Raw genomic sequence first — 23,435 nt, forward strand, 5'->3', positions numbered from 1 at the left:
TCAGTGCTTTAAGATATCTTTAATAATTTGATATCTTAGGAGCCAAACTCATGTATTCTTCAATCAACGCCATATTTACATCTTGCTTCTCTTCATTCCTTAACACAAAGTAAAATTGCACTATATACTGATAGGTTGAAAGTTCAATTCTAAATATTCATTCATGTATATGAGGTTGTATTAAATATAGCTCCAGGAGTCAAGAGAGTCAAGAAGTAATTCCAGTACTTCAGATATGGGTATATAACCTGGAGTAACCGCAGAAACCAAGAACATAAAAGGAGATCACAGAAGTTGGGGGATAGGGAATAGAAAGGAGAATAATAGGGGATAAGTGACTTCAAGGGGGAAATGAGAAAAATTGGGGGGATCAGCTTTAATTAGGGAAGAGGAGGGAGATAAATACAGAAGGAAGAAGGAGGGTAAAATAACATGTAGCTAAGGATGTCTGAAAACAGTCATAAGACATTATATTATCTACCCACCTAAAAATACATATAATATATAGAAGTCGGTGTATACACATTCATCTATAGTTTAAATGAAAGTTTCCCACCTATGCTGACAATGCTGACAAGATCCATGGACAATCTAACACAAACCGTTACATCAGACAAGCGAAGGCCTCTTTGGAGTTGTTTGTCTAGGTTGTCTAAGAGACTTCCAAAACATTATCAGTTATTGCTGTTCCCCTTGGTTGCCTCCTAGAGGGGAAAGGTAGGTTTCCATTGCTGTATATTCCATGCACTTTGGAAATAGGACCCAGAGGAATTGACCTAGATCTGCTCTGAAACTCTCTTCCCTGAGAACTAGCTAACATGGTACCAGAAGACAACATTCAAGCTTCTAAGAAATGTAAACAACCAAATAGTACCATTATTGTCTATGAACACTCCAATGATCACCATAGCACATGTCTTAGTGGCAACCAACGGCTCTCTAATTGAACTTAAGGTCTTTTTAAACTAGAGAGAAATCATGGTACTAAAACCTAGTCAGTTACTTAGGGATAGAGATGTCATGGATCTTTAATGAGAACCTACTTTACTAAGCAAGAATAATCCCCAATTAAATTCTAAATAATGTCCTTATATCCACAGATAAGTGTAGTCTTCACCCTTCATCAAGAACACTTATCTTTGCAATACAAAAAACCATTACTGAAAACTACAACCAATCAAAGTGCAAAAATCAAGAGAGATTGTATGATGTTCAGTCCTGATGGATACATCCACAACACAGCTCCTACATCTAAGGCTCAGGGATCATGGTGGACGGAGAAGTAAAAAGATTGTAAGAGCCAGAGAAACTGCATTTGCTGGGAGATTGTGTTTCCTAGAAGTGTCAGAGGATTTATGCCCATTAAGCCTACAGGTAAAATTATAGGGCCTGAGCAGATTACACTTAAATGTTTAGGTGTGGTGTGATGTGGTGTGGTGTGATGTGGTGTGGTGTGTGTGTGTGTGTGCGCGCGCGCGTGCGTTAGTTGAGAAAAAAATGAGGGATATATGGGAACAACCGGAAATAGGAGGATGGGTAAATGATATAATTATATTACAATTTCAAAAAATAAAAATATTTTAAAATATGTTTAGTTTAAGAGAAATTCATAGCCATGAAAATAATGAAATGAGACACGAGTCAACACCTGCCTCAGAAGGGAACCAAGACTTACTTCTGACACCAGCACAAACATCCATAAATCCTTCAAAAACTGAATGTATTTTCCAATGTTATACTTGTCTTCTCTTGTCTCATGACTAGGCTCATCAAACTGACAGTGGGACCACAGGAAACAAATGAGGTCATCAAGATTCCACAGACTTGTCCTTGAGCATCTCAATGACTTCACAATCTCTTCTAGAATCCAAATATAGTCAGAGAATTATAATTGTAGAACATTGTAATTTTTGGCTTTTAGAGACATGATACAGAATCTGAGCAGTATAGAAACTGAGCCACAGAGAGCAAGGATCAGCGTAATCTAAATGAACTGTGACTGTTTATGAGATAAGGGATAAACAGGTTTGGCTACAACAAAGGTAAACAGTCTCTCCAATTTATGAATTATAATCAGGGATGGTTGAACCTGTTTGGTCAAAGAACTTGCCAATCCTTTAACCCAAAACTTAATGCTTTGTTGAAGATCTCAACTTACTGCCAGGATCTGAGTATAACTCCTGCTAACTCTAAATGGTTGGCATGCCAAAGCAGTGCTTCCAATTCTTCTACACTTAAAGAATTTCAGATTATAAAAAAGTAGATTTTATATTGTATTAAGGTAGATTAAAATAGGTTCTTTGAAGTAGTCTGGAGAAGTGGTGAAAGTACAAAAAGTCCCAGATTCCTGGGACTTGGCACTTGACAACTTCATTGTTGGAATTAAGATCATTTACAGCAGGGCAAGATGGAGCTCTTGAAGGTCATGAGTAGTGTTGGATCAAAATTGGTTAAGTTACATGATTGACTGAAACCAGTCCTGTGATCCTGATAGGCAAGTCACTTACTCCCAAGTCTGCTTTTGTATTTATAGAAATGGGAAATGATCTTTTTTCCTGCTGACATCACAGAATGCCATAATAGCCCACTGAGCTAATATATAATAAAACAAACTATGAAGTTCTCAAAACGTGTAAAATTTCAACTCTGATACCAGCAAAGACAGTCAGCCATAAAGAAAAAAGAAAACGTTGGACCAGGATATAAATCAAGTGACTGGAGGAAGAAATAAATGCATAATTGATATCATGTGAGTCATGGAAATTGATTTATGAGTTTAAATGAAAGCTGGTAAGCAAGATGCATTTTTCTAAGTAGTTGGCAAGGCTTAATGAGGGATTGGGTTTTTAGAGGGTTTAAAGAAGGAACAGAGGCAAATACATGAGAAGGAGAAAGGAGGATATATCAGATCAAACAGAATTGAGGAGACACTGAACACACTGACACAGAAATAAGGAAGAGATGGCTGGGTGAATAGGAGGAGGAACGTTAAGCAACAGAAGGCTCTGCTGTAGTAACAGAGAGTTGCTGTTCAAACTTGATCTAATTTAAGCTTCATAAACCACTCTATGAAGTCAGGATAGTTTACTGAGCAGGAAACTGAGGCTTAGGGAGCTTTATCTAGATCAAGGCTCAGATTAGTGGATGAAACCTAGATTAAAAATCGATCTTTCTGAGGCCACCATTTCTTCTCTTTCTCCTATGTCGCAGGGCAAATTTGATAGAGAACTGGGAGTCCCCAGAAGTTCTGATGCAAATGGGTCAGGGTTGTGGGGTAAATACCTTCTCTTCTAAACCTCATGTTGGCATTTTGAGATAAAGTTGTCTTTACTTGTTTGCTTGCTTGCTTATGTGTATGTGTGAAGGTCATGAGTATGTGCTGCTCTGCATGTATGGAGGTCAAAGGACAACCTGTGAAAATAGGGATAGGGTCTCTTCTTCCACTGTGTGTCCCTAGGATTGGATCAGGCTTGATGGCAGGCACCTTTACCTAATGAACCTTCTCATCAGCTGAGATATTTATTTACTAAGACAAGGTCTTGTGCGTGTGTGTGTGTGTGTGTGTGTGTGTGTGTGTGTGTATGTGTGTGTCCCAGACTGGCTGCAGATTGACCCCAGGAACTCACACATGCTATGCAAGCACTATACTGTCTGAGTTATATCCCTCGTCCCTCACCTTGGTTTTCAATGGACCAATTTACTTCAAATTACTTTAGTATGTTTATCTCATAAATCATTAAACTTCTCTGTTATCATCCAACAAAAAAGGAAATGAAGATAATTGCACCCAGGTTAACCTGTCTTTTAAAAAAATGTATTTCATTTTTAATTATGTGTCTGTGTATGGGTCTATTCATGTGAGTGCAGGTGTTTGTGGAGAATAGAGATATCAGATCCCCCCTGGAGTTGAAATGATATGTGACCTGTGAGAACCCCCAACATAGGAACTGGGAGGAACTAACTTGAATTCTCTGGAAGAATACACTTTTACCCGCTGAACCATCTCTCCAGCCTCTGATTTTTTTTTTTTAACTACGCCAGAAATAACCTCTTAGCTGTCCCCTCTTCTTCTCCACCCAAACTACCTCCTCTGTAAATAAACACATCACCAGTACCAGCCTTGCAGCACAACCAGAATTACGGGATAATCAACAATAGGAAATGATATTGCAAATACAGCTGAGGGCATAATACACACAAGAGCTTTGTCAAATTCTTCTTATGAAACTTCCTGTTACAAACATCCTCTCAAAACTGGGACGTGCTGCCTGCCATTTTCCACAGCATACTATGAGGGAGAAGTAGAGAGCCCTGTTTCTCATTATAATTAATTGGCCATAATAGGAACTTTAAACAATTGGGATCATGGTGTAATTATGACATGTACTTCCTTTGATGAAATCTTCCCTGAGCTACAGGAAATAGGTCAATAAGGAAGTTTGTGTGCACCAGACACGCAAGATGGACTGAAAAGACTGGTTGCATATTCTCTACCAGTGAGTTACTCCTGCTGTATTCCTGCCTGGTGAGACCTCAAAGAACTAAAAATCTGTTTCCAAGAAAAATAAGGTCACTTAGGACTTAAGCTCAAGTCTCAAAACCCAAGAGACTATGGGGCTGGAGTGATGGTTCAGTAGTTAAGCTGAAAAGATAAGAAAAGAAAAGAAAAGAAAAGAAAGAAAACAAAAGAAAAGAAAAGAAAAAGAAAAACCACTGCATCCTGTGAACTTTTTTGCTCAAGTCTGTTTTACTTTTTTTCAAAAAATTATAACAAACATATAGAACAGAAAGTAAAATAGTTCAGATTCCCCTAAACAACCCTTAAGATTAAGTGAAAGTGTTTCTTAAGGAAGCACTAAGAGCATAGGAAACCCACAGGGAGAGGGAGGAAGTCCCACACGTAAGATCCAGTAAAATCCCGCAAAGGGTAGCTTTTATCTGATCCTGCAGGCACCCCTAGTATATGCTAGACCCCAACTTGTTCCAAGTACAGGCAGGAAGCTCCGAGTCCAGAGTCCAATATCTAACCACCACTGTAGGAGAGAAATTGCCAGAAATCCGAGGTTCCATTTGTGCAAAATGCTTCCAGTAGTTAGAGAACACATCTTAAACAAGAGTGGTGGATCAGACTATTAGAGGGAAATATACCCTAGGGAAGGGAAGGAAAGGGTTGTGGTGCCACGTAAACACAGAGAAGCATCCAAGAACACGTGGGCAGAGTGCCAATAGTGCCTGCTATGGGCTATTGCCCCCTCAAGCCTGCAAAGGTGGGAACTTTCATAACACCGAGGGTGGAATTTGTCCAAAAGTAATCAAGTGGTTCTATGATCTCTGTGGACAGGACAAGCTATTTTGTTCTAGATACAAAAATACCACTGTATTCTGGGGACTTTTTTGTTTGAGTCTGTTTTAACTTTTTTAAGAATTATACCAAACATGTAGAACAAAAAGCAAAAATAATGAGTGTAGGGGCTGAAGAGATGGTTCAGTGACCAAGAACTGACTGCTCTTCAGAGAACCTGGGCCTGGGTTTGATTCTTAGCAAACAGATGAGGGCTCATATCTGTCTATAACTCTCTTACAGATCCAATGATCTCTTTTGGAGATGTTCACAAATGTTCATTCAGGTAAAACACTTATAACATAAAATTAAAAATGATAACTTTTGGGACTGGAGAGGTGGCTCAGAGGTTAAGAGCACTGGCTGTTCTTCCAGAGGTCCTGAGTTCAATTCCTAGCAACCACATGGTGGTTCACAACCATCTGTAATGGCATCTGGTGCCCTCTTCAGGTCTTCGGGCATACCTGCAGGAGACTGTTGTATACATAATAAATAAACAAATCTTTTAAAAAAATAATAACTTTTTATACCGCAGGTATAGAGCTTGATCTATTATGCATGCATCCACATCTACAAAGCGCCAAACATTTAAGTGCCCTGGGTTAGTCAGCTTTGACTCACTTTTGGCTCAAAGTTTTTTTGAGTTTCCAAAGCATTCTCTTTAATGTAAAAAGTTATGTTGTGGGGAGTGGGGTGAGGCTGGAGAGATGGCTGAGTGGTTGAGAGCACTGACTGCTCTCCCAAAGGTCCTGAGTTCAAATCCCAGCAACCACATGGTGGCTCACAGCCATCTACAACATGGTCTGACTCCCTCTTCTGGAGTGTCTAGAGACAGCTAGAGTGTGCTTACATATAATAAATAAATAAATAAATAAATAAATCTTTTTTAAAAAGTTATTTGGGGAGCCCATCATGATAAGAGCACAGGGCAGAGTAAAACCACCTCACTGTGAAAGAGAAAGGGGCTAGATTCTTAACCTCCTAGGGCACATTTTCTTTTTTTTTTTCTTTCTTTCTTTTTTTTTTTTTTGTTTTGGTTTTGTTTTTTGAGGCAGGATTTCTCCGCATAACCCTGGCTGTCCTGGAACCTACTCTGCAGACAAGGCTGGCCTCAAACTCAGAAATCCACCTGCCTCTACCTCCCAAGTGCTGGGATTAAAGGCATGTACCACCACTGCCCGGATAGGGCACATTTTCAATGACCTGAACTTCTTTCAGCAAGTCTCAGTTCTTAAAGGCTCTACTTCTTGACAGCATGAGCCTAGGGGTAAAGACTAACACACAAGACTGGAAAACATTTCAGATCTACAATTCAGGGGCTAGAGAGATAGCTCAGTGGTTAAGGGCCTATGCTGCTCTTACAGAGGATCTGGATCTAGCTCCTTGCACCGACATTGTGGTTTACAGCTGCAGATAACTAGTCCCAGGGGATCCATTGCTGTCTTCTGGCCTCTGTGGCTCCAGGCACATACCTGGTACACATTCATATGCAGACAAAACATTCATACCCTACAAATGCGGTAAAAATAAAATCTCATAGAGCTGTTAAAGGGTTTCTTGTCTAAATATCATCTACAGAGTTGCATTACTACTTGGGCAGGAAGACAGAGAGGTTAGACTGGAACTTAGGGCAAGGAATAGATGAACAGACTGAGGGCATTGCAGTGCTGTGGTAAAGTCCTAGCTGCAAGGATGCTGAGGGGCAGGAGTTATCATTGCCACAGTGGAACTGGTCAAAGGTGACCTTGAAAATCTTTAGGGTCTGAAGAGATGGCTCAATGGATAAAGAGCACTTGCTGCTCTTTCAGGGGACCAGAGTTCAGTTCCCAGTAGCCATATATCCTGACTCACAAACATCTATTCTAGGGCATCTGACACCTTCTGGTTCAAATACAAACATTTAGGCAAAACATTCATGCATAGATAAATGAAACAAATATTTTCAAAAATTAAAATAAAAACATGAACCTGGGCTGAGGAGATGACTGGGTTGTCCAAAAGCTTGCAGTGCAAGCATAGGACGTGGGTTTGGATCCGTAGCATCCACAAAATAGCTGGGCACAGCAAGGTGTGTCAATAATCTCTGTGCTGGGGGCAGAGACAGGCAGACATCCCCAGAGCTCACTGCCCCACCCATCTGGGCGAATAAAGGAGCTCCAGGTTTGGTGAGTGACCCTGCTTCAAAAAAATAATATAGGAGCAATTTAGAAAGACTCCTGGCGTGGGCCTCCAGCCTTCACGTATGCATGCACATATGTGTCCACAAGTATTCATGTGTGCTTCATGTACACATATACCACATGCTCTTCTTTCCTTTCTGTTGCTGTGATCAATACTATAATCAAAAGAAACTTGCAGAAGAAAAGACTTATTTTGCTAAGAAGCTATAGTCCATTATCCAGAGAAGCCAAGGCAGGAGGAGAGATCATGGAGCTGCTCTCTGGTTTGCTTCCCCCTGGCTTATTCAGTTACTTTTCTTCCATAGTCCAGGCCCACCTGCTTAGGCATGCCACCCACAGTGGAGGACCTTCCCACATCAATCACTAATTAAAAAAATAAAACCCATAGATAGCTCATGGGCCAACCCAACACAAGAAAGTCTTCAGTTGAGTTTCTTGTTTCCAAACATGTCAACTGGAAACTGAAGTGAGCTATGACACCACACACACTACATTTAATCCAAATTACAGTTATAAACACATTCAACCCCATAATCAAAGGATGAAGGAGAGAAAAGCTGATTTGGTTGAGAGCAGAATCCAGAAGAAGGAAGTTTCTGCAGGAAGGCCGGAAGACAACTTTGACCACACATGGGTGCCAGCTTATGACATGGGACTTCACTTGTCACTGGAGTTAGAAGGAGAATTACAACACCCTTATCAAAGAGTGACTAAAGCTGGGATGGGGTCGTCCATCTGAACATCTCTACTGGCTTCTTTAGTTAGACTATCAATTAACGACAGAGCCTCAGTACACCTCATCCAGATCTGGGTATACATTTCTCACATCCTTCTTTGAAAGAGGACAAAGGGAAAAAGCATGACCAACAAAGCAGGATCACAGTGACACTGCCTGTCAGAGGCAGAGACACTGCTTTACCATGTCTATTTAGGACACGTATCGTAGGTTGTAGCAAATGATTGCTTCAATTTATAACCCTGAAGGGAGAAAAGGAGAGAGGAGAAGGAGATAGAAGGGAGAGAGAAGATTGTAGCCATCCTTACATTGGGGACTCAACTGTCAAGTCATTTAATAGACTAAATATAACCTGGATTTATGATGTGCTTACCAACTATGAGCATGGTATCTTTAAAGATATTTTAGATGTATTTATTTTACTATGTTATGTGCAGGAGTATTCGACCTCCTTTGCACCATCTGTATGACCTGATTCCAAAGAGGTCAGAAGAGAGCATGAGAGCCCAGATATCCTGGAACAGTAATTTGACAGTTGTGAGCTGCCTTGTGGGCGTTAGGAATCAAGCACGGTCCTCCTGGAAAACAGCAAGTACTCATAACAGTTGAGCCAACTTTCCAACCCTCACCACAGTCTATCCACCACATATGGTGCCCAGACATACACAGAGGCAAAGCATTTACATACATAAAATAAAAATAAAATAATGTTTAAAACATTTATTTTACATTTATTTATGTGTATGTGTGTGTTCTGGTATGTGCACATGAATGCGGGTGCCTGAAAAGGCCAGAAGAGGATGTTGGATTCCTTGGAGGTGAAGCTACAGGAGGGTTGTGAGTTGCCTTATGGGTGCTGGGAGTTGAACCCCAGGTTCTGGAAAAGCAGCCAGTACTCTTAACTGCTGAATCATCCCTTCAGCCCTTATCCAATTCTTCTGAGGCAGAAACTTTTTATGGAATCTATTTGGAGTGCAAAAGCAGTACTGAGTAATTGCATAATTGTCTCACTAAAACTTATCCACTGTATTATTTGGAAGTAAAGACAGCTTTTGTATAAATAAACAGGTGGGGTTAAGTATCTTCGACTTGCTATCACTTCTGACTGTTTGCCAAGTGTATTTCCACCCGCTTTTCAAGCTAAAACTTTGATTTCCTCCCTTGACATTTGTTTTGCAAGGGTTGTTCATTCATTAAAACTTCAGAGAAGTGTTTGAGGTTGCTGTGAGGGTACTAAAATCACTGATGTTGTAGCAAGAAAAGTGACCTTTGAAGTTCCTGTTTGCCTACATTCTGACAGGGAAGGAGGAAATGTACTATCTCCTATCTCCTTAGATCAATTTGCTGATGCCTAGTGATTTACTACCAGGAAACTGTTACTCTGTTCTTTGGATCCTGCACTGGCTGTCGTAACCCAAACACTGGCCTCCCATGTGGGCCTTTGGAAGGACTCTCAGTGCCCAGGGAAGAGAAAGTGGAGCTTGCAGACCCCACAGAGTCTCAGACTCTCCAAGATTTGATTTTCAGAACCAGAAAGCTAGAGTTTCCACATAGCTAGTAAACTACGATGACAGTGATGACAGCATGCTCATTGTCACACTGATATCACTTTTATATGTTCACTAAATGGTTTACTTCAGTCTATTTTTTAAAAAAAATATACATATGTTTGTGGTCATGGCAGGTATTCAATTTTACCACCTCCCCCCCCCCAAAAAGTATTCTTTCTTGTTTTAAATTTAGGTCAGAAGACAACTTATGGGAGTCTTTTCTCTTCTGAATGTAGGTAGAATTCGGGTTGTCAGGCATGGTGGCAAGTACTTCATATTACCCTGTAAGCAAGCAAGCAAGCAAGCAAGTAAGTAAGTAAGTAAGTAAGTAAGTAAAAAATAAATAAAATACAATAATAAATATAAGTAAACGACTGGGTATAATTCCACTCAGTGGCTTCCAGAGTTCACTGTGCAGGGTTGTTAGGGCAGATTTTCCCCCTTTCTGTCCCAATGCCCACTAGAGAATCACACAACTGAATGCGGTTGTCCAAGAGGAACTAAGTTCACCGAAACACAGTTTAAGGGACAGTTCCTATTGGCAGCAGTTGACTCCGCCCCTCCTTGTGTGGGAGCTGGGGGGTGGGGTCTGGGTGAGGGGGGCGGGGAGGACTGGCAGTTGCCAGAGCACTTATTCCTGCCCTGAAGGCCTTTGGTGATAGAGAACAAGGGAACAGGTGCCCAGCTCAGAGCGACTTATCAAGGGGCCAAGTGCCCACTCCAGGCTACTTAATGAGAGCATTTTATATGCCTACCTTCCAAAGTTAGCCTCTCGCTTTCTTTAACCAAGATCACAGGCCAGAAGCCGCCAAATGCCAAACAGGCCATAGGCTCTCAGAATCGCTGCTCTGGCTGGCTGTCAGAGTTCTTCCACTGTTACCACTCCTGTGATGATCACTCTCAGACATAAGGCAGGGTCGACTTCCTGCTCGTATCCTGTCCTCCTCTTTATCCAGATCCTTACATCCTGTTTGTGACTCAGCTGCCCAAGCAATTGTGTAAACGAGGAATTCAGATGGCACTGCCAGTCCCTCAATGTCTCCTTTAAGGAGCATCCCAGCCTTGGTCTGTGCTCTCAGAGATAAGGTGCCATCAGCCCTAAAGCCTGTTCTCACTGTTCCCTCTAGGAAGACCCTTCCTGTGGTGCAGGTATGAATGGGTCGATTGGATGTTTTCATTGTCACCCCCACCCCCACCCCAGCTCACATCCTATCCGCCCTACCCACGTTGTGAACTTGCAGATCCCCAACTCATTTTTGCCTTACTCTTTAAGTCTAAGTCTATTCTGTCTTTATCCATACATTGTACTTATCACATGACATCATTTGCAAAACAACACTAAAACAAAAACAAATAAACAAAAAGAGCAACTCGTAGACCAGGCTGGCCTCAAACAGAGAGATCCAACTGCCTCTACTTCTCAAGTGCTAAGATTAAAGTCGTGAACCGCCACCACCCTGTTACAAAATTCTTTTTAATTAAGAGTTGACTACAACTAAGCGTTCAATTAAGAGCACTCACTGCTCTTCCTCAGAGAACTTGAGTTAGGTTCCCATCACCCACTTCAGGGAGCCCCTAACCACCTGTGGCTGCAGTTTCAGGAGATCCTGATGCCTATTCACCTCTGCACCAATGTGGTGCCCACAAGTTACTTAGGTGGGTACACACGCATAAAAATAAATAAGCGATTTGAAAGAGAGTCCCTTTTACTTTAGCGTGTCTCGGCAATCATATCCAGCACTAGTTCTCAGTAATGAGTGTCTGTCTCTCAGACATTCATAGAACTTCATCTGTTCTCTAAGATGCTTGAAACAGAAGCCTGTTTCTGAGCCCACAGAAAGCAACTTCTCGATTGTCAGTGCCACCTTCTCAAGAAGGGTTTAATGTTCCAGTGACAGTAGTCCAGTCACCAGGGTCTGAGAGGCCGTAACAGAGCTTTAGAATTAAGTCCTACCTGGCAAGAATGAGAACATTCTAAAGACTTATGCCCCCACTTCCATCATCAGACCATCAGAACAAGGCATCCCCAAGGACCTGGAATTTCCCAGGAGTCTCCTGTGCTGGGAGACTGAAAAGGAAGAAACATGGTGTCATGCAGAGGAGGAACTTGTGTCAGGGGAGAGATTTCACGCAGTGCTGAACAGTTCGCCAGACCGCTTTCACCAGGACTGCTACCTGTGCACTACTCTGTCCCTCTGCTAAACCCAAGCTTCAAGTCAGGACCCTGAAGATGGGCTTGGTGGGGGAGTGAGAGAATAGGGAGTGGGGCCAATAGTCATCTTCGCCCCTCTTCCCAGCGCTGAATACATCTTTTCTGCTTTTAACACTGTTCAATTGACTTGTTAAAGATGGCGGTTGTATGTGGTTTATCATGTAAATCAGTCTGACAAATTCCGAGGACTGTAAAATTTCTTTCCTGGAGGCAGATGCCTCCCCAGGTTACACACTGTTTTCCATCTGGTTAACTTTTTTTAAAAAAATTTTATATTTTTAAAACATTTATTTATTTTAAACTCCAGATTTTATTCCCCTCCCTGTCTGCCTTCCACTGTCAACTTGAAACAATCTGGAATCAAGTAGGAAGACTCTTAATAGAGAATGATCTAGATCAGGCTGGTCTCTGGCCATGGCTGTGGAGGAGTGCTTAACTTATTAATTGAGGGGGGAGACCCACCCTGAATGTGGGCAGCACCGGTTCATGGGTTGGGCTCTGATGCAGGAGAGTGGGGAAAGCTAGTGGAGTAGCAAGCAAGCGAGGATGTGTCTAATTCTCTCTGCCCTTGACTGTGCATGTGATATGACTGGTTGCTTCAAGCTCCTGCTACTGTGACTTCCCGGTTGTGATGAACTGTCATGGGATTCGAAGCCAACTGAACCCTTCCTTTTCTTGAGTTGCTTTTAGTCAAAGTGTTTGTCCAGGCAATAGAAATGAAACTCCAACTCCCCTCTGTGCTGTTTCTCTTCATATTCCCATGCTCCTCTCTTAGCGGCCTCTCCTGTCGGCTGGTTGACCTTTTAATCCTCTGAAATGGTTCAGCTGGATGACTGCAAACTTTGTGTGATGGCTAATCTCTATTATATTCTTCATAGGATCTAGAATTACCATGTAGTCAACTCTGAATTATCTAGTTAGATTAATTGATATGGATAGGAGGCCAAGAAAACCCCTGGAGCTTCTAGAACATTCTCTCCTTCAGGGCAGGCCTCCATCCTGACCAGTGAGAATGAATGTATTAGTAAGAATGTCACCAGACTAGCCCACTGATTTGGACAACCGAGAGATGTGCTCCAGTCTCCCACAGATTCACCAGTAAGACTGTTCCCCTGGCCTCTGTGAGGGCTTGGCCTGGTTAAGGGCCATGGTTGGGCTTTATTTCTTCACCCCACTCCCTACCTCTTGCCTCCTTGAGAATTTTTCCCCAAGGTATCTCAAAAATAAACCTTTGCACTCTTGTCCTTATCTTAAGAGTATTTTCGGATTTGAAATGCTAGGTCATGCGGCAACTCTATTTTTAACATTTTGAGAAACTCCAAAACTGCTTTCCGAAGTGGTTGTATCACTTCGTCTCAGTTTCTTCTCTCCATGCTCAGCAGTACTCATTAGCATTGGTCTTTTAAGCACAGCCATCTTAGGGAACACAAAGTGCTATCTCATTGCGATTTTGGTTTTGATTTATCTAAGCACCAAAGAAGCTTAGCATCTTTTCATGTGTTTATTGGAGATTTGTTTATTTTCTTTGGAGAAATATCTATTTGAATTCTTTGGCCATTTTTTTTTCATTTTATCTCATGTTTTTAGATTTTAAAGTTTTATTTTATGCAGAGGAGTGTTTTGCTGGAATATAGGTATGAGCACCACATGAGTGCTCCATGCTTTTAGAGGTCAAAAGAGGACATCAGATGCCCCGGAAGGGGACTCTCTGAGAGTTGTAAGCCACCATGATAGAGAAAGCTCGCCTAGCATGTGCAAGGTCCCGAGTTAGCTCCTCAACCACAAATAAAATAAAATAAAATAAAATAAAATAAAATAAAACAAAACACTACTTCTAGTAATAATATTAATTTAAATACCAGTCCTACATCATTATTTTTAGTGACTGTGCAATAGACCATGATATTGACATTATACTATTTCCATGCTGACAAACCATGTTGGGTTTTTTTTCCTGCTATCATAAACAATAGTTTAAGTAATACAACTGCATAAAACCCATAAATTTAGATATTCTTATATTGTTAGTTTCAAAGGGGGAAACACAGTCAGTGGGCATTTGAAGTGTAAGCAGATATTTTCAGGTTATTGCCTCAAATTGCTGCCCCAACTTCCATTTCTGCAACAAGATCACGATATTGTTTATACAAACACAATCGAGTTTTAGGCCCAATTACAGTCTGAGGTCTTTGGATAGTAAGTATACAATTGATTATCTAGGGCTTAAAGAGTTTTCTATATATTTATAGACTGGAAAAAAACAAAATGTGCATAATGTTCAGAAAATATTTATGAAGACTATTCTTTTCCAGTGTCTCGATGTCTTTTTCTCAAAAGATTTTCTGACACACAGCAGAATGGCTATAATGGAGAAGATGGTAAAAATCAATGCTGGCAAGCAGGGAGGTCATCAGTAGGAACTCACACAAAAGGGTGGAGCTGAACAATACGCCAGCGAATTATTTGATAGAATTTCCTGAAACCAAACATCTGAGCAGCCCATTCAACATTTAAACACACTCAACAGAATTCCTGACGTGTCATCTACCCAAATATAGTAAGGTGTTTATGGCAGTAGTGTTTATGTTAGCGCCGTCTGGGCTGCACGGTGCCCAAATGTATGGATTGTTGACATGCTAAATCCTTCCAGCCAAAGAAGATCGACATGGCTGAGAAGCAAGAGTCCATCGATTGCCCTCCTGGCTCTGGAAGTCTAGAGAGTAGAAGAAAAGACAGGAACTGGAAAATGGCAGGGTCTCCGAGAGCACTGGAAATATTGTCTCTTTTGGAGTGTTGGGGGCTAGGTTGTGGGGTAGTGAAGTGGGAGGTGATGGACTCAGGAAGAGGCGGGGCCTAGGAGGAGGAGGCAGGGTCTCTGACTGCTGTCCTGGGAGATGCTGGTCTCATAGCAGTTTTCCCTAGAGTTGTTACAAAAGAGCAAGGCTTATTTCTGAATCTCTCTCACTTCCTGGTATGTCATGTGATTGTTCTTTTCCCACCTTGTGAGACCAACCTTCCTGCCACTGTCACCAAAAGACAAACTGATAGGGCCTCTCAATCAACCTTGGGCTTCCAGCCTTTAACATCAAGATAAACAAACTTGTTCTTTTTTTTCTTATACTTCTCCCAGACTAGGTATATTGTTCCCATAACTGCAAACAGATTAATAAAACAATTGGACATGTGAATTTTTGTTCTTTTTTTTTTTTAAAGATTTATTTATCTTAACAGCTGAACCATCTCTCCAGCCCCCCTCCTTTTTAAGATTTATTTATTGTTATATGTAAGTACACTGTAGCTGTCTTCAGACACATCAGAAGAGAGCACCAGATCTCATTTCGGATGGTTGTGAGCCACCATGTGGTTGCTGGGATTTGAATTCAGGACCTTCGGAAGAGCAGTCGATGTTCTTAACCTCTGAGCCATCTCTCCAGCCGAACCTGAAGTTTTGAATATGAGAGCTGTTCTTTTATAATTGGTACATATTTCTGCATATATGCTACACCAAATTACAAGGTTATTGGGAAGGAAAACATCAAATAGTTCTGCCTCTGGTTTCAGACAGTTTTTAAAAACTTTGGCTGTATAAACTCTATTGCTTTGAATTAGTGGAACAACGGGGGTCCCATCTACTCTTCCCCACCTATTTTTATCATGTACTAAACTCACAAAAGTTATGCAAGAGCTTGGGCTTGTTCTGAACATGTCCCTACCAGTTGCTCCCAAGATTCCTTCCAGTGATCTTACCATGACATTACCTCATTAAATACCTGTCCTGATGATATCAAAGTCTGCATTCCAAAGTAGAAGTTGGGAGGGAGAAGCAAGACCTGGACCAGGGGTGTTTCCTTACCCTGCCTGAAGCTGAGATGTGGGATCACTGTTATAGCAATCATCAGCTGTTGCAGTCAGAGGCTTCCTCTGTGCCTGCTGGGTCCTTCATTCCACACCGCTTTCTCACCCTGGGTGGCAGAGTCAGTACAGGTGATCACCCACACAGCCAGTCCTTGCCTTCCAACTCCGTAGTTTGCCAGGCCACGAAAGTAGGGAAACCAGTCACACTTCAAGTCACACATTGCACTGGAGCAGGTTTCTGAGCTATCTCTAAAATTTGGCTGAAGTCTTCCAATCACTTTGTCACATACCAAAGGTGTTGAAAATCTGAATATCAACCTCTCTATTTTTTTTTAACATTAAGGGCTGAAGAGATGGCCCATTAGTTATGAGCACTCTCTGCTTTTCCAAAGGACCCAGGGTCAGTTCTCAGCACCCGCATGGGTGGCTCACAACCCTGAGCAGCCCAGTTCTAAAAGATCTGACTCCTATATAGACTTCCAGCAGGCATCGTGCGCACACATTCATCAGGCAAAATGTTCACATACATAATTTGTTTATTTTTGTCTCACTATGAAACCCCGGAGCTCTGGCTGGCCTGGAACTTGCTACATAGACCAGGCTGACCAGACCTCACAGAGGTCTGCCTGCCTCTGTCTTCTGAATGCTGGAATCATAGGAGTATTCCACTGTGCCTGGTTCATCTACATAAAAAAATATGATAAAATAAAAAGCCAATTTTACAGATTTAATTTAATACAATAAATTAGCAGACATACTCTAAATTTATTAAGTTAGTAAGAGATAAATATGTCTGAGATCCAAAACCCAAGGCTTGAATGAAACACAAAACATTCTTCACTATTCAAGTCTTCTCAAAGTCCCCTACTCTATCCCCCTACTCAGTGTCCCCTACTCTATCCCCCACCCTCATCTAATGGTCAGTTTAGACTGTTTTTTACTTTATGAAACTAACTGGTCTTTGAGTAAGCGACTATGGCGATAGCCTAGATCTAAGTGTGTTCCACATGTACAAGCAAACATACACACAGATATGCTCAGATACACACATGCACACCCACACAGGCTTCATTCTCTGAGGGTGCCTTCCTACATCTAAACACCAAGGCAAGCAGCCTTAGGTAGCTTTAGAGACTGTCTCATGACCTTCAGCCATAAAGTCAGAACAAGGAAGGAAACCTGAACAGCATCTAAAAATAGAGTTCTTCTCAGTGCTCTGCCCAAACAGGCAGAGCCACAGGGTCGGCACGCAGCAGCGCACGGGCAAAGGTGGTCTCAAGTCATGCAGGGGAAGCAATAGGTAGCGAGGGTTAACAGTGGGAATGAAAGCAGCTACGTGTCCCCATGTGAATTTGCTGAGTCACTATAACATCACTACAGGTCAAGTGACTTAAATGACAGAAATGTATTTTTCTTGTTTCTGGACACTAGATGAACAAAATCAAAGTGCTGATGTCTCTGTTTCTCAGAGGCCTCCTTGGCTTGCAGGTGACTGTCATCTCCCTGTGTCCAGGTATGTCCTTCCTGTATGTGACTCTGAACCAGTTTCCTTTGCTCATAAGAACACTAGTCATATTGGATTAAAGGCTATTCGTAAGACCTCATCTCGTCTCATCTACCTCTCCGTAGAGACCTTGTCTCTTCCCATTGTTTGGATAGGATTTTTTTTGCTTCCTGGGGCTTGTGTGATAGAAGCTTGATTGCCTCTGTTTGGGCAACCTCAGAAGATGGCTTGGAGCTTGGAGTTGATTAGATAATCTGAACTGCTGATCTTGGAAGGGCTGATGGAATTCCTTCTCCTGGGATCCCTAGGTAGATCTCATGAATGAGTAGATATTAAAGAGCAATACTGGCCCCTCCAGGCTCCCTGGATTCCTGCTCACCATTCCATCTCATACTCATTCCTGTCCTGTTGCCATGATGTGATGCAGGCAAGGGACCCTCACAGGAAACACCTCCCCCCAACTATGGGCTAAGTAAACCTCTCTTTTTTTTATAAGTTACTCAGTCTTGCATATTTTGTTATAGCAACAGAAAGTGGATTGATACATCTCCCAACACAGTGCTGTTATTCTGAAGTTCTGGGGGGTTAGGAAGTCAATATGTGCATAAGGAGGCTATAAATTAATCCAGAACAAACATAAAGGTAAGGGTCTCCTTGATGGAACAGAGAATAAGGGATAAAAAGCTCCCTTTGGTTCTAGACACCAGCACTGGAATTCCAACTCCTGCGAGATTGTACTCAGCCCAGTGTCGGAGAACTTGGACGATGGCTTGCCCTTGTACCTCAGGGTAAGCAAATTTTTACATGAGTATAAACCAACTATGTAGCTTTTCTTCTGTAATCTGAAAACATCATCTATGTTGAATTAGAACGAATGTTGTCTACTTACAAATATGGGGGGATGTAGGGAGGAAGACTTAAGAAAGAAACTCAGGGACTTGGCAGTAGGTCAGTGACAGAGCACTTGCCCAGCATGTGCAAGGTCCTGACTTCTATCCCCAGTACCAAGGGAAGAAAAGAGAAAAGAGCTCTTGTCTTAAGTGAGCTTGGCAGTAGCCACAAAATTCCTTCTTTTTCATGTTCTAGCAATTATGGTACCAATAAAACCAGCCAACTGAATTATTACAAGGAGTTACTATAAAACCCTTTTATATTGGGTCTTATAAACTCTTAGGCACATGAACCACTAGTGCCCAATTGTGTATCTTTTAGTATAAAGTCTTCCCAAGGGCAGGCAGAAATAGCAGGACACAGGACACAGACTCTGGCTCCTGTGGGTCATGTGTTTCAGCTGCTGATAGGGGAGTTTGTCTGGTCCACACTTTTCTAAATATAACATCTGCCAAGTTTCCTCAAAAGGGTAGTCTTGTGCCCCAAGGGAATGAGACATAAGCAAGCTCTTAAAGGAAAAGGGTACATGAACTATGGAATCAGCAGTTAAATCAGAAAGTGTCTCTCTTCGCCTCGTCCAGGAAGCAAAGGCTTGCATGCCAGGAAGCACTTTCTATTTATGCCTGATAAATCCAACCTAACACAAAAGGAAGGTCTGTGAGAGTGCCATTGGCAAAGAACAACACTTTTATGAGGAAAGAGTGGTCAAAGGTTAGTATGTTTCCCTTAATTTCTGCAGAGACTGCAGCTTGGTGGTGTGAGGGCCAGAGTTCACAAAGAGAGACGCTGTGAGCTCATTCTGCATTCTGTTAAAGTATAGGTGTGTGTATATACATGTATATTTGAGTACATTTCCAAAATATAAAAATGGGAATTTGTACTAGGTTTTGCATTTCTAGCCTCCCTTTAGGGAAAGGAAGGTGTCCCTGGGTCCTGGGTAATACTGACTGTTGAGAACTAGGATGGCACAATGGCTTTGTTTACTCTAAGCAGGATAATGACAGAGCCAAGGTATTTTTCTTAGTTTATTTCTGTTTCAATACACTCTACTTATTCTCTGTGTCTAGGCCAAATATAAAGTGCTTGTGTGTTTTTTTTCTAAGTAATACTTTATTATGAATTTAAAATGTTTCTACAAGTATTGCTATTTTCAAGTTAACTTAGAAAGTAGCAAGCTTCCCTATGGTGTTTTTCATACATACTTGGTTTTGGTTGACCTTCCCTCCCAGCACCCTTCCTTCTCCCTTGTCTCCTTGCTCCCCCTCCCTATTCACCCCTTTTACCTCCCTCAAAATTCCCCCTTCTTCCTTCTAATAACCCATGTTTCATTACTCTTCTCTCCTATCTTTTAAGGGTTTTTGTTGTTGTTCTTGTTTTTGTTTTCTTTTTTCCCTCCCATGAGCCCCTTTTTCCTTTACTGACCTCTGATGGGTTTGTTTTTTGGGACATGGTCTCAGGCCACCTGAATACCTAGATGTTTTTAGCTAGCTGAGGATGACCTTGTACTCCTGATCCTCCTGCCTCCACCTTCCAAGTGCTGAGGCAACAGGTGTGGGTTGCCAGACAGGGCTTCCTGATACAAGCTGTTAATTGTTAACTTATTCATTCATCCACTTCCAGAAAATAGGCAAATAAAGTATCTCCCTTTGACACTTGGCATGGGCTTTTTTTTCCCTTTACTTTTTCAAGACAGGGTTTCTCTGTGTAGCCTTGGCTGTCCTGGAACTCATTCTGAAGACCAGGCGGGCCTCGAGCTCAGAAATCTGCCTGCCTCTGCCTCCCAAGTGCTAGGATTAAAGGCATGAGCCTCCACTGCCTGGCTTAGCATGGGCTTTTAAACCTTTAAAGTATGCACTCAACAGAAATGTTTCTATGTAACTGGACTACAAGTAAGAATTAATTTGCTATTTATAAAGTCCTCAGTTGATACCATCTGCCCTAGTTAGGGTTACCATTGCTGTGATTAAACCACCATGACCAAAGCAACTCAAGGAGGAAGTTTCAGCCTTCACTTCCATACCACTGTTTATCACTGAAGGAAATGAGGCCAGGAACTCAATCAGGGCAGGAACCTGGAGGCAGGAGCGGATGCTGAGGCCATGGAGGGGTGCTGCTTCCTGGTTTGTCCCTCATGGCTTGCTCAGCCTAATTTATTATCAAAACCAGGTCCACCAGCACAGGGATTGCACCACCCACAATGAGCTGAGCCCTTCCACATAAATCACCAACTAAGAAAATGCCCTTCAGTCATGCCTATAGCCCAGTCTCATGAAGACATCTTTTAAACTGAGGCTCCCTCCTCTCAGATGACTATAGCTTGTGTCAAGTTGACTTAAAACTATCCAGCACACCATCCGATGAAGAGAACATCTGGGCAGAGAAAAATGACATAAAATATATTAAGTTAAAAGCAGATTAGGAATACACCTTTAATCCCAGCACTTAGAAAGACAAAGGAGAGCATATTTCTGTGAGTGCCAGGCCAGCTAGGGCTACAGAGTCAGACCTGGTCTCAAACAACAATAAAGTAATTCAGAGGGAAAACAAAATAGTAAGACAAGAGAATGAACTGTAGTTGTAAATGTGTAAAGCAGCTCCACCAAAGGAGGTGGTGAGAACATTCATGAGTAGAGTCCGGGAGATCAAGTTGAAAATGGGATTCATATAATTCCTATAACATCTATTTATAATTGTTATGGTGCTTTGAAGAGGAATGGTGCCCAAAGGTGCGTATATTTGAGTGCTTAGTCTTTAGAGAGTGAAGCTACTTGATAGGGATTAAGAGGTGTGCCCTTATTGGAGTAGGTAGCCTTGTTGGAAAAAGTCTTTGTGTGTGTGTGTGTGTGTGTGTGTGTCTTTTTCTTCCTGCTGCCTGCAGATCTAGATGTAGAATTTACAACTCTTTCTCCAGCACCATGTCTTCCCGGGGTCTGCCATGCTTCCCTCCATGCTGATAATGAACTAAACCTCTGAAACTAGAAGGGAGCACCAATTAAATTTTAAATGCTTTTGTTTTTGTTTTTGCTTTTTCCAAGACAGGGTTTCTCTGTGTAGCCCTGGCTGTCCTGGAACTCACTCTGTAGACAAGGCTCACCTCGAACTCAAAAATCTGCCTGCCTTTGCCTCCCAAGTGCTGGGATTAAAGGCATGCACCACCACTACCTGGCTTAAATGCTTTTCTTATGAGTTGTCATAGTCATGGTCATGATACAGTGTCTCTTCACAGTAACAGAAATACTAAGTAAAACAATTATAATATATAATAATATTAATATAAATCATACAATAATGCAAAGTGAGGTTCATATAAGCCTGTACTCTCACTGATAATGCTGTTTCTATAAGGACGTGAATTAGAAAATTGGATGCTGCCGTACATGTTTGAATCCAAACAATTAAGTTAATAAATGGTGATTAATGGTGAATAAGGAACCAGGTAGCTTAGCCTTGGGATTTATTTAGATCTAAAACTTCAGAGGAGACTATGATGATTAGTATGATAATGGATTAAAGTGCAAGATCTCAACAAAAACACGTTTACTCCATATAGATATGGATGATCACATCAGCATTATTTTTGGCTAAGTGGATATATACAGGCACATCTTTGCTCTGTCAACCAAGAGGCTTCACAACAATGATATTCTAGCACTAATGAGCAAAATTGGTCCTCAGGGTTTGCTTATAAATACCATTGTCCAATAAAAAGAATCACAAATCAGAGTTTCTTAGATAAATGTCTTACTGTATGGCTAGAGCAGGAAATGTCCCAGTTGAATTTGGAATGTCATATGGTACCAGGATAATTGCTTTCTCCCTGCCCCCTCTCTCTCTCTCTCTCTCTCTCTCTCTCTCTCTCTCTCTCTCTCTCTCTCTCTCTCTCTAACATAAAGAACTCCCAAAGAATAACTAAAGATGGAAAAAAGTGAGCCAGAAAATTATGTAATATCAACAGGAGTAGAGGCCAAAAAACTTTTAAATCTGTAAATCTAATAAACACCTATTGAGACTTATAAACATCTACAAATATAAATCCATACCAATAAAAACTGATAAATAAATTAATTAATGGCTGAGAAGAGAGATACCACAAAAACAGAATTCTAAGTGAATTGTGGAGTCAGAATTTCATTCCCCACTCCTTATGTTGGGGCAGCAGATACTGATTATCTCCCAGAGTAGCTTTACAGTGGGTAAAGACAGAACATGCTACCTAAGCCAAATGATCAAGGTAAATATCAACATCCATGATCATAAAACCAAATCCCAATACTTAGTCTAACCCTGAAAACTATACCAAGAGAATCCTAATGGAGAGGCAGCGTATTCTACCTGTTGACCAGTGTTTTCCAAACTGCCGATATCATCAAAGAAAGAAGATGCAATGATATGAATATGAAATGTCCCCAAGGGCTCATGTTTCCAGTGCTTCTTCCTCTGATGCTGGTGCTGTCTGAGGATGCTAGGGGCCTTTTGGAGGTGGGGTCTTGTGAGGGGAAGCAGGTGGCCAGGAGTAAGTCTGTGAAGGCTATGGTCTGGCTTCTGCTTCCTTGACCACCTGACCTCACGTGCTCCTGGTGCTGTGGACTGGCTGCTCTGTACTGTCTTTCCTGCTCAGATAGACTGGAAACCCCTGAAACTGTGAGCCAAAGAGTGCATTCTAACCATAAGTTGGTTCTGTCCGTATTTGGTCACAGCAGCACAAAATAACTACTAAAGAAAAGAGGTTTGAAAAACTACCATAGTTGAGAATTGCACAGTTTGAATAAAGCCATGCCTCTTGGAGAGGTAATACTCCCCTAAGAACTACAAGCTAACAATAACCCCAGGGCCAGGCATGGGGATCCTCCTTTTGAGGTGATGGTCAGGGGAATTGAAAAGACTCCCAAAATAACATAGGCTGTTTCTTTTGCCCTTGGTTCCTTCTGAGGACTTGAAGGTAAATCCCCATTGCTGGAGACACCACACACTTTAGACATTTGGAAGAAATGGACTAGCTAAATCTGACCTGAAAGAGCCCTCCCTGAAAACTAACTCTCACAGTGTCTAAGAAGATGTGCAAGCAGCCAAGGGAGAAAAGCAATCAGTGGTCCTACCCAGCTGGAAAGCCTATGAGCCACAAAAATGACAAACATGGCAAGATATCCCCAAGAGTGCAATTGTGTC

The sequence above is a fragment of the Apodemus sylvaticus genome, chromosome 5 (genome assembly GCF_947179515.1).
Source record: "Apodemus sylvaticus chromosome 5, mApoSyl1.1, whole genome shotgun sequence".
NCBI classification, from domain to species: Eukaryota; Metazoa; Chordata; class Mammalia; order Rodentia; family Muridae; genus Apodemus; species Apodemus sylvaticus.